A 13,350-nucleotide genomic window follows, 5' to 3' on the forward strand; every position below is an offset into this window, starting at 1 on the left:
TCTCCCCATCGTTGGCCTAAATTTGTTACTCTCATCCCATGCACCTCGCAGTACAAATCATAGGGCTTTCTATTTGTGATTCACCCCCTCTCTGGGCTGCCCTCTGTGGACACACCAATCAATTGAGCAGTGAGGGATTTACAGTCTCCGATAGTGGGCATCTGGTAGTTTCAAAAAAAGCCTGTTGATTTGGGGGCACAGGTGTTCTAAATCCGAGCATGGTATCCTGGCAGCTCCAGACCCCTGCCCTGCCTCCCATGATATCCTCCTTCAGGGAAAGGCGCAACCCTCCCCATGCTTCACTGTTCACATTCCTTTCAACGTTACGTTACGTTGGCCTGCAGTGTAAGACAATGAAGACAATGAAGAGTTATGTCTTAATTGGTAGAGAGACCTTCTAGTCTACTGCCTGAGAAGGGGCCGGGGATGGTAGACTGCATTATTGTTGGGGCCTACATGTATTATTCCCTGGTACTAGATCCTGGCCGTTCAAGGCCAAGCTTCCAAGATGGCGGCAGTTTAGTATATTTCACAGCTTAGAATACCTAACTTCTACAAATTCTGCACTGACTATATGCTCCTGCATCCTATCGTCCCTTGGGTCTGCCTTCCCCCTCCCCTCTGCTACCTTGTGTCCTTGTTAACACAAACTCCTAACATATTGCTCTCCATCTAAACTGGTTGTGGGGAAAGGGGAGCTGGGCATGCATGCCAACATTCCCCCACTTAGTTGTCTCTATATTAACTAATTCTCCTGCCATCCTCTGTGCTTCCTCATATCTCCATGTTCCTTCCTTGGGCACCCAAGCTCGACATACATCCTGCAAGCTTTACCCTGCCTGGGCTGACAGAGCTGGGGTACATGTGAGGTAAATACACCCTCCATCCACTGCCAAGTCAACCCAATGGTTAGTATAATCCTTGGCGTCTTAAGGGGGCATGGTCACTGTCCCAAGGGAGTCAATTCTGCATGAAATCCTTACAATACGAGGTTTGTAAGGATCATCTGTTTGGCATGCCCATCTTTTGTACCACAAGGGGTGCTATTTACCTCACTGGTAACCATTTTCATTGTGCTATTCCGAATTGTCTTTGTGCAGCATCGAAGGACCATCTGGCATGTGCAGAACCGCGCCAACAGGAGCACTACGACAGGGACCAGTATCTTCATTAGTGCCCATGGGAGCATATCATCGAACTAATCATCAGCTTCAGTTCCACCCTCAATTTGCTTATGCAGGGCACTTATGGTGTGCATCAGGGACCGTCCTCTGCATTGTTTAGGGTATAATGTAAGTACAACATGATCATCCCATTTATTTTTTACAGACCCCCTTCGATGGCTGTCAAATTGCGAACATAGCGGTTCTGAAGTGTCATCAATCTGATGGCCCTCATTTCAATCTTGATCGCATTTAGTCCTTGCTCTGTATTGTTGGCCAATTGCACCACTGCCCACCTCCCTATTTGCAGCCACTTTGCATTTTGCCGCAGCCTGATACCCTTGTAGCAATATTAATGCGTAGAAGACCTCTCCTTTGTTATACAGGCAATATTTATCAGGGATTTCTTTAAGCAATTTGGAAGAGTCTTCAGACTCTATATATATTTGTATTTGAATGGTTTGGTGGTGTTTGATTGTCTGACAATTGATCGCGGCAAACAGACTGAAAAAAAACTGCCCGCATATGATCAATTGTCACAGGATCAAAGCGCAATCCAAATGCTTGCACACCGACCCAAACCCCTAATGTTATGTTATAGTTTTTCATACAGAAGTACAGTGCAACCGATACCTAAAGGCAACCTGGCGCTAAGACTGAGATCATAGGAATAACAAGAGGGAAAGAAAAACTAAAAAAGTAAGGTTTTCAGAGCCTTCCTGAATTGTAAGTGACCTGACTGTGCGAAGGGCAGCTGGGAGAGCATTCCACAGAATGCAGCTTTGACCAAAAAAGAACGGCCTCAAGTTCTTGCGTGAGGAACCCTAGGGATAACCAGAAGAGAGCGGTCCGCAGAGCGTAGCACGCTGGCGGGAACATAGGGTCAAAACCTCAGATGCAGGTACTCCGGGCCAGCAGCATAGAAAGCCCTGTGAACCAAGCATAGTGATTTAAAAAGTACACGCTTAGCCACTGGAAGGCAGTGAAGGGATTTGAGAACTGGCGAAATATGGTCTTGATAGGGAGTACTAGTGGAAAGACGGGCAGCAGAATGTTGAAGAACCTGCAGGTGACGTAACAAATAGTCTGACTGAGCCAAGTATAAAGAGTTACAATAATCAATCAAGTAAAGAGAAATAAATTGCCGGACCTTTCTAAGTATTTTCAACTGAAAATGACCAGCCTGGCAAACAGAGCTATCTGAGGAGCCATGGAAAGAGAGGCAGATAGCTTAACACCTAAATCTTTAAACACCAGAACCTCAGCTGGAAAGGAGCCAAAAGAAGATGGCCACAAAGATGAAGTCCAGATGGAGGGGGCAGTATGGAAGCCCACCACCATGACCTCGGTCTTGCCTCCATTTAGTTTGAGGCAATTTTTGCACATCCAGCATCCCACGACCGATAACCAGTCTCGCAACTTGGTGGCATGGGCTGGATGGAGAAGATCCAGCCAGACTAGAATCTGAGTATCATCAGTTTACGAGTAGCATCTAAAGCCGTGGGAGCGGATAAGAATGATCAAAGGCTGTATGTAGATGGTAGATGTTAAAGAGAGTAGCAGACAAGGCCGAGCCCTGAAGGACCCCACCAGAGCAGAAACTCCAGAAAGAAAGGGTCGAAGCAATAGTCGTTGAGAACGATCGGGTAGAAAAGAATGGACCCAAGAAAGAGCCAAACCTGACATACCAGCAGCTGACAGACAACTGATCAGGATGGAGTGATCAATGGTATCAAAAGCGGCCGAAAGATCCAAAGGGATCAATGCCACCACTCCATCCTGATCCGCAATAAGAGTAAGGACATCAAGCACGGAGGCCAGAACCGTCTCAGTACCCTGGCCAGGTCTGAAACCAGACTGAAAGGCATTGAGCAGAGACGTAGACTCACAAAATCGCACCAGAAGTGGAGACACCAGGGATTCAAGCAACTTCACGCAGAAAGGCAAGAGAGAAATGTGGCAAACCTTGGCAAGGACTAAAGGATCCAGAGCAGGTTTCTTTAAAATGGGAATTACTGTGGCACATTTAAGAACAGAAGGAATAATCCCAGTTGAGCAGGAATGATTAACTGCAGTTGTAGTGTTAATGTTAAAGGTATTTGTATAGCGCTCCATCACCAACTGTCATGGCCACAGGCCCCAGCACACACAAACCACACCATCTAGTGATGGGAACAATGGGTCACTTGTCCTACTCATGTCCCTTTGGGACTCATAAACACATGGGCCCTGGCTGGACTCAGTACTGCCGCCTTTGGCGCCTGGCTCATATAAAGAAGTGAGTAGGAAGATTTTTTTTTCAGTGCAGGAGTGCTTTTATTTCACAAGAACTTTCCAGGTGGTGCTGAAAGCCTTTATTGCAGAACGTGCACTTCACTGGGGTGTGGCTACAATGGCTGGGTCTTCACTTGCTGACTCAGGGAGTAACAGGTTGTGGCAGACAGGCTGAAACAAGTCGACGTGGCTTCTGAGACTCAGTTATATAAACAGCCCCATCCTTCAGGCTGGTGCTTCGGATTACATTGCACCTCCGTGCAACGAGACGCTCACCGCCGTCAGGCCCAGCAGCATACTTACCTAATTGAATCCTGTGCTTCACCCGCTTGCTTACCTGGACTCCGGCGCTTATCTACACAGCAGCAATCCATCTTCCTGACAACAGCTTCTTGCTTACCTGGACTTTGGCGCTTATCCACACGGCAGCAGTCCATCTTCCTGGCAACACGCAGAGCGTGATCTCGACGCCGCAACACCCACGGTCATCATTCCAATGAAGCCGAATTCCTGAAAAGAAGACAAGACAAGGTTAGAAAAACTACTGACACGTAATCTTGGGTCGCGCTGCTATTAAAACCACGCTCACCCCTAGAGGTTACTTACCAGTTACCAGATCATCGCAACAACTCACCTCCTATCTCCGGTACCGCTCAACCTCTGCAGCAACCGCCAGAACCACAGAATCACCTGCATGGGGAAAGAACAGAGAAATAGACATTATACACTGAACGGACACCAGATCAAGAACGAACTTTACAAATACAATTACGAAATTCGACAGACTAGCAGTCGAGTGAAAACAAGGGAAACACCATCAAGAGAAGTGGACTAGCTGCAGCCGGCCTGGGCAACCACGACAAGGGACCAGTGAAGGAACTCGGTCCATAAGACAAGCGCCCCTGCCAGAAGAAGCAGGACGGAGAGCTCGCCATTATCATTCAACAGGTGAGCCCTCCAGAGTTAACGCATTCCCTGGGAAAGCACCTCTTGGGAGAAGAGATCTGAAGAGGTGGTCAGAGCCGTAAACTGCATACTTACAACCCTCTAATATTCACGCAGGAAATGCGCTATCCCGCCGCAACCTTCCACATAGGTGCAGAGGGAAAAGCCAGACAAGAGAGGTTTCACCCCTAGGTGTTGCTTTGATTTACGAGTTTGATTAAAGTCTCCACTGATATGTGCGGGAAGTTTCTGAGTTTGTTCTGGTGTTCCTTGCATCGGTGGGTGTCTTCAGTGTTGTGGTTGCATGGTCTGTTTTGTATGGTCTGTTGGATGGTCATGATTTTATTTTTGTAGTGGTCTGCGAGGTTATTGCATAATTTCTTCGATGGTTTTGGAGTGTTGTTGCAGCCGGGTGGGTTTTTTATTTCGTTTATGATTTTAAACAGTTCTTTTGGGTGTTTGAGGATTCTGTTGTCAGAAGTTTTTCTTTTTGCTTTTTGTATTTCCTGTTTGTATGAACGGTTATGTTGTTGAAGTTTGAATTTTTTTCCGCAGTCTTTATTGATACTCCATTCTATTTCTAATTTTCGTTTTTTTCCTTTTCATGGCTCCTAGTAGTGGAGTGAACCATTTTGCCGTTGCTCTTTTGCGGGATGGATTGAAAGGTTTTTCTTTTGCGATCTCGTTGATTGTTGTGGTGATCCATTTGTGAAGTATATCTATTTTATTGTCTAGGTCAGCTTCGCCCATGGTCATTGTTTGGTGATCTCCAGTCGTTCCATTAAGTCAGAGTTTTTTTTATGGTTTTCCAGTTTCTTTTCATGATGGTTGGTAGTTTTTCTTGTTTCTTGGTAATTGTGGAGGGCAATGTGAATACGAATGGGATGATGAGGTGGTCACTCCAGAGGATCTGAATCAGTGGTGCTGTGGTAATTAGTTTTCTGTTCGCAAAGATTGCATCTAGTGTATGTCCTGCCATGTGGGTTGCTCCTTTGACCAGCTGATGTAGTTCCATTGTTGTTAGTTAGCCAGTAAGCGATTTTTGCGAGGTTGTGGTTTCTTCATCGAACCAGATGTTGAAGTCTCTGGGGATAATCAGTTGGTTATGCTTGATGGCTAGGTTGGTGATTGCTTCTATGAAGTTGTCTATGAAGGCTGCACCGTATGTTAGTGGTCTGTATATCAGTATGAATTTCAGGTTTGTTTTGGGATTTGTTGACAGACGTATGATTAGTGATTCATATTTGTTGATGTTTAATGGGTCTTCCACTTTAATTTCCAGGTGTTCATTGTGGATGATTGCTAGTCCACCACCTCTTTTGGTTTTCCTGTTTACTTGGATGCACTTGAAGGTATCAGGCTGGCAGTTATTGAGGGCGATCTTGTAATTGTCATCTAGCCATGTTTCGGTTACAAAATATTGTCGATGCCTCTGTCACTTAGGAGGTCATAGATTTCGGTGGCGTGTTTGGACACTGATCTTGCGTTGATTAGGTTGCAGTGGATCTTTTTGGCATCATTTAGTTTATTTTTTGTTCCCGGCATTGGTTTGGGGGTGTTCAATCGGGGTGCATTTATGTTGCCTCCGAGCGGTAGAGGTTCTATGAAGGCGGCTTCATCTGTGAATCGGTCTGTGAGATTGATAATTGGGTCGCTGACTTCTATTGTTTCTTCATCTCTTGTCATTTGGTGTGGGTATCGATGGTGCCCATCTGTTCTTGTGATGTAGGGAGTAAGGGGGTTGGCATCATCCCATTCTCTTCTCTGGTCCTCCCTTCTTTTGTTCCGTTGTTCTGGTGTTTTATTTATCCATCTGGTAATGTTGGTGTCGTTGGACTATCTAGGTTCTTTGGTTGGTGCGAAGTACGGTGTTAGGTATAAGGATTTTTCTCTTGTGAAGTTTGTTCTGTTGATAGTATTGTTTTGCGGGGTGTGTTCTGTATTGAAAGCATCTTCTGCTGGGGCCGGTTTTGCTTGTGTATCCGTGTTGCTTGTACCATGTTCCTTTTCTCTTTGTCTGCGTCCAATTCTGCGTCCTAATGTGAGGGAGAATGAAAGGAAAGATATCTTTCACCACCGAAAACGGAATGGCATCAGCAGGAGAAGCTGATTTCATTCTTACAACTGCTGTGGTAAGATCAGCAGCTGTAAACAGTAGAAAAGAATCCCATAGCACAGCAGTAGAAGGCATAGACTGCCAAGATAGAACTGAGGGATGACTATGCCCAAATGCCGCTGGAGTGCGATTAACGAAATGTAATACCGGATACTATCAATTTTACAGATGAAAAACAAAGCCAGGGAATCGCATCGTTCTTGAGAAGGAAGGATAGAGTCATCAACAGATTCTCCAGCTGACAAGGACCAGACCACCCTAAAAAGCTCTTTAGGCTGGGCAATGGAATTATCAATTTGAGAGGTGTAGTATTTTTGTTTGGCTTGCTTAATAGCAAGATGATATAAAGAGATGATCCCACAAAAAGCGGTCCAACCCTGAGCCGAGTAGGAGGAGCCCCTTTTGCATTCTACTTGACTATGTTTAAGGCGAAAAGTCTTAAGATCCTCATTGAACCATGGCTCAGACGGCCGCCTTTGAGCCTGGGTTTCCATCAGGGGGCCAAGCAGATCATACGGGAAAGTATACATTTTAGATAAAGCACCAAAATCCAGAGTGAGTGCAACACTACATCCGGTATTGGTATGCTCTGCAACCAGAGAATTGTCAACTCCCTTCCCCTATTTACCTGTTTGCACGCCGCCTGGTCCCCTTCATCCCTGCGGCATGATCTCGTCCCTCTAACACGGGTCGGATCTGATGCCACAGGGTCCCCCGTTTTTTTTTTCCGGTTCCCAGCATTCCATGTAGAGGAAGCGGGGGACTTGGTACAGGCCAAATTCGGTCAAATGTACCATTCGACCAATTAAAAATGAACAATTATGTTAATACTGTTTGAATGCTACTTTTGTCTTCTAAGCAAGTGCTTCTTTCTTCTTGCTTGCAGGAGTTGGAGTGTCGGCTGTTCTGGTTGTATTGTGCTAAATTTGGTGCTATCACAAGGTGCACCTCAGGGACCACAAGAATGGCTGAATGTAGGGTAGCCACTGAGCATGTGCCCCTCCATGAGGGTGAGAAGTGCAGGTACGCCTGCTGACCGCATATCCAGTACATGTCCATGAGTGCTGCAGTACCCTTCTTAAGATCTGGAATGTACAAAGTATTATTGCAATTATTGTTGTTTCCTACAGGAACAGTTCAGACTCCTTGAAAGCACACCTGGTATCCTTCCTGCATTTGCACCTTTACTGGAGTTTCCTTTGCTTCGATCCATGTCAACTTTGAAACGTGTACCACCCAGATGTCCTGCACAAGTTGTTAACTTCTCATATCACTTCTTTGTTAAAACCCACCAGGTCCCATGCTGTACAGGTAATTACTGCTCCTTCCCACCAGTACGATACGAACAGTACACCATCCAGCTTTCATGTTTTTGGCACACCTTTCATTATCTCTGTCCATCAACATGAATCATATCCCATGCGCCTGCAACAAGCTATGAACTCTGCATAGCGCTAGATGGACTAAGCACTGAGCATCTAACGATAATGTTTCCTGGGGTACCAACATCCTGGGTGCCCTGATGCGTGCGGGATCAAGGAGCAGACATAGTAGCTTTCATTTGCCCTCTCTTTCCTCACTGAGTGCATGTTACTATACCGCATGTTGCTAAATTCTGGATGGTGCGCATCCTCCATTGTATCTAAACCAAGACTCCTGTATTCTTCATATTTCCTTCTGGTACCCACGTCTCTTTTGATCCTGTGTAGCACTATAACGCTGCTCGTTATATTTGTGCTCTAAGTCAGGCTTCAGAATACATTTATGTCCTTAACATCCCTCCCACATCTACACAACCCCCTCTAACAAAACACCCCTTTATATGCCTCCACCATATAAAACCACTACTAATATATAGTGTCAATCCAAAAATAAAACTCTGAAATATACCAACGACTATACAAATAATGCAATAATAATAATGTCATTCAAACGGTGCAAATCCTGAATCATTCTCCAACTGGACCTTTTTGTTTTTTTAATATGTTATATGGCGTATTACAGGGCGAAATGGAATGTACAATAATCCATTGGTGTAAAAGTGCATTAAAGGTGTCATTTGTTCCTTCCACTGCCCCCTTTCACTATGGATACTGCTTCACTCGGAGCAATACTGAACTTGGTTTGAGGGTAATATGTATTGGTGCAACACTTCGCAGAAGACCTAGATCATGGGGATTAGTTGTCCATAGAAGATCTGGGACATGTGGCAAGTCTTTTGGTGTAAATGAATGGACACTTCCTGTCACAAGCATGGGACATGGGACCTGGTGATAATGAACCATTATTTCACACGCAACACATATTGCTAGTACTATTTCCCCTTTGTCGTCCTTATCTCCGAACAGATCAGCCAGATCAATACATAGCACTGTGTGGCACTGCGCCCTCTCAGGGTCCACTGCTATCAAAACAATTCTGGTCTTCGGTGCTAACACTCCTTTGATGTCCAGTATAATATTCGTCCCTGCAACATGCTCTTGAGGCAGCGCAGGCCGGAAAATAAAATCAGAGGGTATTCTCCAACACCTCTTTCCTATTCCGGGGATTGCATTGAACAGCACTGTTGCTGAGTAAATAAACAAATCTGGGTGTATATGGACTCCTCAGGCCACTAAGTCACTCCCTAGTGCATGAATAATTACCATAGCTGTCACGATCCATGCCCCTGACCCCTCAGGTATAACAGCCCCCTGGCAGCAGTGGGGCTAAAGCCCTTCACACTGGCCCCAAGGGCCTTAAAACTCAGAAACATACATGAGTCAGTCCTGGTGCCTTTGGCGCCAGGCTCATTATCAGGAATAAAGCAATACCAGTTTTGGACCTTAATCCTACATGGAGGCCTATTACACAGCTCAGTTCTTTAGAATCAAGCCATGCGGTCTAGTGTTTTGGGTGTGACTGGGCCTGGAACTACTTTACCTGGGCTATTTAAACCACACCCAAACAGCAGAACACGCTTCGAGTTATTCTGCACTCCTGCAGCGTAACGCTCACAGTGTCCAGCTCCTGCTGATCTGCTTCTCCAGCGGCCCGATCCTGAAGCCCTAGATCCAGTACTATTAATAACCTGGAAGAACAAGAACAGCATTAGTAAGCAAGAACACTTACCTGTGAAGTAACCGGCCTTGAATCCATCCTGCGCTTCGCTTACCTCACCCATCTCCGGAGTTCGCTGCAACCTGCAAAAGTAAAGAAACAAGGACAGCATTAATAACAATTCTTACCTGGGCAAGCAGCGAGTCCTGGCAGCACCCTGCGCTTCTCTTACCTCGCCCATCTCTGGGTTTCACTGCAGCCTGCAAGGGAGATGGAACAAGGTCAGCATTAACAAAGCACTTACCTGGGCAAGCAGCGCTTCGATCGCTCATGGCTCCGGAACATCACTGCAACCTGTACAAAGAAGAGAAGAGAACACAGGTTAGCAATTAACACCAATAAACAGCACAGCACTCCGCGCATCAATAACTCACAGTGGTCTTCGCCATTGGCACGGCAACTCCGAGATCACAACCATCCCTGTGAAAACAAAAAGAGACATTGTTAGGGAACAGCGTAGTGGAGCAAGACACAGAGAAGACAGAGAAAACAGAGGGAAAGAAAAAGACAGAATAAAGACGGAAAAGACATTGTAACTCACCTGGAAGACAGCAAGCAGAGTCGGAGTCAGAGCCGTTCTGGACCCGACATAAGGGCACACGGACCAGTGAAGCAACTAGGTCCACGGAACGCCCGCACCTACCACGCGCCCCTGCACAGAGACACAGGACGGAGAGTTCAACGAACAAAAACCTAAGGTGAGCAATAACCCCAAGGGAGGGGATTTGGACCAGAGGGAGGTGGGAATCCACCCATCACAGAACCAGTATCTTAACCATCCATTCTCCTGTTATAGGCGCTACCCCACGTCTGGCACATAACTAAGCAGAGAGGGGTCCGTGATAGCGCTTAGACCTCCATCCAGTATCGTGTGGCGGCCCCGTGGATACCAGGTGAGCGTAACAATAGCTCTTACGTGGCAATTCCCCAGGGTACACCACCCCTCTTTCTGTAAACGAGATGGTCATCTTCAGTTTACTGGGCACATCTCGTCCCAACAGGTTGACGGGGGAGGTTTCCGAAAACAGCAAAGAAGCTTGCACTCCCTTGACCCCTACCTTGATGGACAATTCCTATGTAAAAGGAATTGATTTCATTGCCCCAGACAAGTCCTGCATGTCCATGAACTCGCCTGATAAAGGAAAACATCTGTCCTTAATACATGATTTGGAGGTGCCTGTGTCCACCATGAAAATAAAAGGTTTGTCACCTATCTACATGCCCACCAAGGGTTCCTCTCCTGGGGTAGCAGTGATGGACAGGACTGGACACTCAAGGACTCTCTCTGGGCTGTCCTAATCTGGGTAGGTGTTTGAAAACGAAAGGATTGCCTCTTAGCACACTCGCTCACTGATGGTGTGCAACTGTGTCATTGGGAGCCGTGTTACTATTGGGTATTTGAGGCACCTGCAGAGGGGCGGGGTTGGCAGTATATGCTGCTTGACTGTTGGGGACTGGAGCTTGCAGCTCTGGCAAGGGCAGAGGTTCTTGGATAGGTGGTTGTGCTCCATACGGAACTGCGGCAGGATCAGGGGCTTATGGCAATTGATATGGGTCTGTGCTCCTGGAGCATACAGAGGCATTTGGCTGTAAACCACACATGCCTTGCTTCTACACTCTCGTGAAAACCGTCCCATTATCCTGCATGTCTAACATTGCCCCATATTTCACCCCCTTGTCCCCATGCCCCCAGATCCTCCCCTTCTTCCTCTTGGGCTGGTAAACCCTCCTCTTCCCCTTTGATATCCTCCCTAGGGCCATCCCTGATATTGAGGCTGAAACCCACTGTTCCATTCATACCCACCTGTCCATGCAGGGGCTATACATACATCTGCCTGTACCGGCCTCATCTCTGACAGTGAATCTTGCAATGCTGATATCATGGGCCCTTTCACTGATATCTTTGCAAACTTCTTTTGTACCAGTTTCACTTCCTCTGTCTGAAGACACTGGACCGTTTCCTTCACCTTTTCTCTCAACCCTTTACAGTGATGTATAATTAAAGACTGTATCTCTGCCCATCCCTTCACTTATATCCGCACTATTTTGCCAAGTGCTTTTTGGACCTCCTTGGGAAGCCCCTTCATAACTACAAAATAAAAATATGGAAATGACCGATCCCATGATCCGATGATTCAGCCCTCCACTTTTCTTGAGTCTGTAGAATGTACTGGGCAGGGTCCTCATCATCTCCCATTGTGCTCTGCATGATGGACTGGAGATTGGGTGCATCGAGGTAGGCACGGTGCAATGCAGCCTACACTTGTGCCCTAAAGTTACTATGGGCGCTGTCATGAATATCCTCCCCCAATCGCACGCCGGATACCCCGCTTTCACCCAAATATCGTCTGCCTGCTCACCCAAAATAGCAACAAATAGGGGCTCTTCAAATCCCCTACCGCTAATATAACACTTGCTGTTTGTTTTTCAAATGCATAAATTCGTTTCCCCGCCCCTGCAGAAAGGAATGGTAAATGTTTTATCAAATAGTTTTTATCCATGTTTGGCCAAACACTATACTGAGCACTTCCTGGTCCTTTATGCAATAGGGGAAACTGTGTCCCAGTCACCTGCCTTGTCTTTTTTTTATTTCCCCGCAACTTCCCTTTGGCCAATGATATATGCCTGAATCTGTTCCTTAATCAGGGTCCCCACAAACTTTCCACACGTGGCAATATTATGGGTGCGGCCTCTTCTCCCACCTCATCCATTGTATCCCATTCATCTTCTCCTGTGTCTTCACCCATCTCATCTTCCACCCTCACTGTCCCATAGCCCAAACTTCCTGTCTGCTGTCTTTTGTTCCCCTTTTCTTCCTTCTCTGAATGTACATCTTTGATAGCCGTGCTATTGATCCTAAACAAAATGTCTCCCGCTCTCCACTCGTCTAGTCTACATAGTGCTTTCTGCCCTTCCCTTTTTTCTATTCTCAATCGATCAAATTCTTCAGTCGCCACCTTTTAAAGCCTCTTCCAGCTCTTTCTGTGGCATTTTATCAAGAATCCCCTTTCATTTTCTCTCAATGTGGCCGATGACATAGAATTGGGAATATTTTGGTACTGAGCCTGTGCTGGTGATAGGGGCGGGCGGTGGCAGTCGGGGGGACATTCATTGGGATTGTGTATCCTAAGACAGCACAGGTGTGGTAGCACCCTAACAGGGACTGTGGTAGGTTTGTGGGCATCTGTGTCTCTGTGCCTGGTTCGGCTGTGGCAGAACAATCGATCCCCTGAGGGGCAGTGGGGAGAGTCTTCTTCTCTACCAGTGGCATTCCTGTAGATGTCCTCCCTTGGTCTGTGGTGGCATCTTCCAAATCTATACCATCTACCACAATTCTAATACTTACTTCCTCTTTTGAAACGTTTTACCCTTGTATTTTGACACTAAAAATGTGTCCATATGCCCTAATAATTCTTGGTTATTTGTTCCTTGCTCTGACCACGGGCCTCATTACGAGCATAGAGGTAAATGGTACTGAAAAAAGGAAGGCGGAATGGTATTACCAGAATCGTTAATGGGTCTGGGCCATTACGAGCAGACAACCCGGCAATACCGCCACCGCCCATACCGTGCCCCTTGTTATCGGCATGCGCGCGTAAAAAGCGCCCCTTTGCGGCAGAAATACCGGGATGCCGCTAACAGGAGGACATCAAAAGTTACGCGGGCATGCACTTACCAGCATCCCAAAGGTGGTAAATAGGGCCTGCATGATGGCGGCAATACAGGCATTGCGGACCACCCGTAAATAGCAAC

The 13,350-nt window shown here is 46.5% G+C and overlaps 1 protein-coding gene across 1 annotated transcript in view; it reads right to left on the reverse strand.

The window, feature by feature from the left end:
* The window catches only part of LOC138548034 (cytochrome P450 4B1-like), a 567,791-nt gene that overhangs the window by 171,330 nt on the left and 383,111 nt on the right, over window positions 1–13,350 (reverse strand). The gene's annotated exons all lie outside the window — the stretch shown is intronic.

Source organism: Ambystoma mexicanum, chromosome 1q (assembly GCF_040938575.1).
Source record: "Ambystoma mexicanum isolate Mex_15411 chromosome 1q, UKY_AmexF1_1, whole genome shotgun sequence".
Classification (NCBI taxonomy): Eukaryota; Metazoa; Chordata; class Amphibia; order Caudata; family Ambystomatidae; genus Ambystoma; species Ambystoma mexicanum.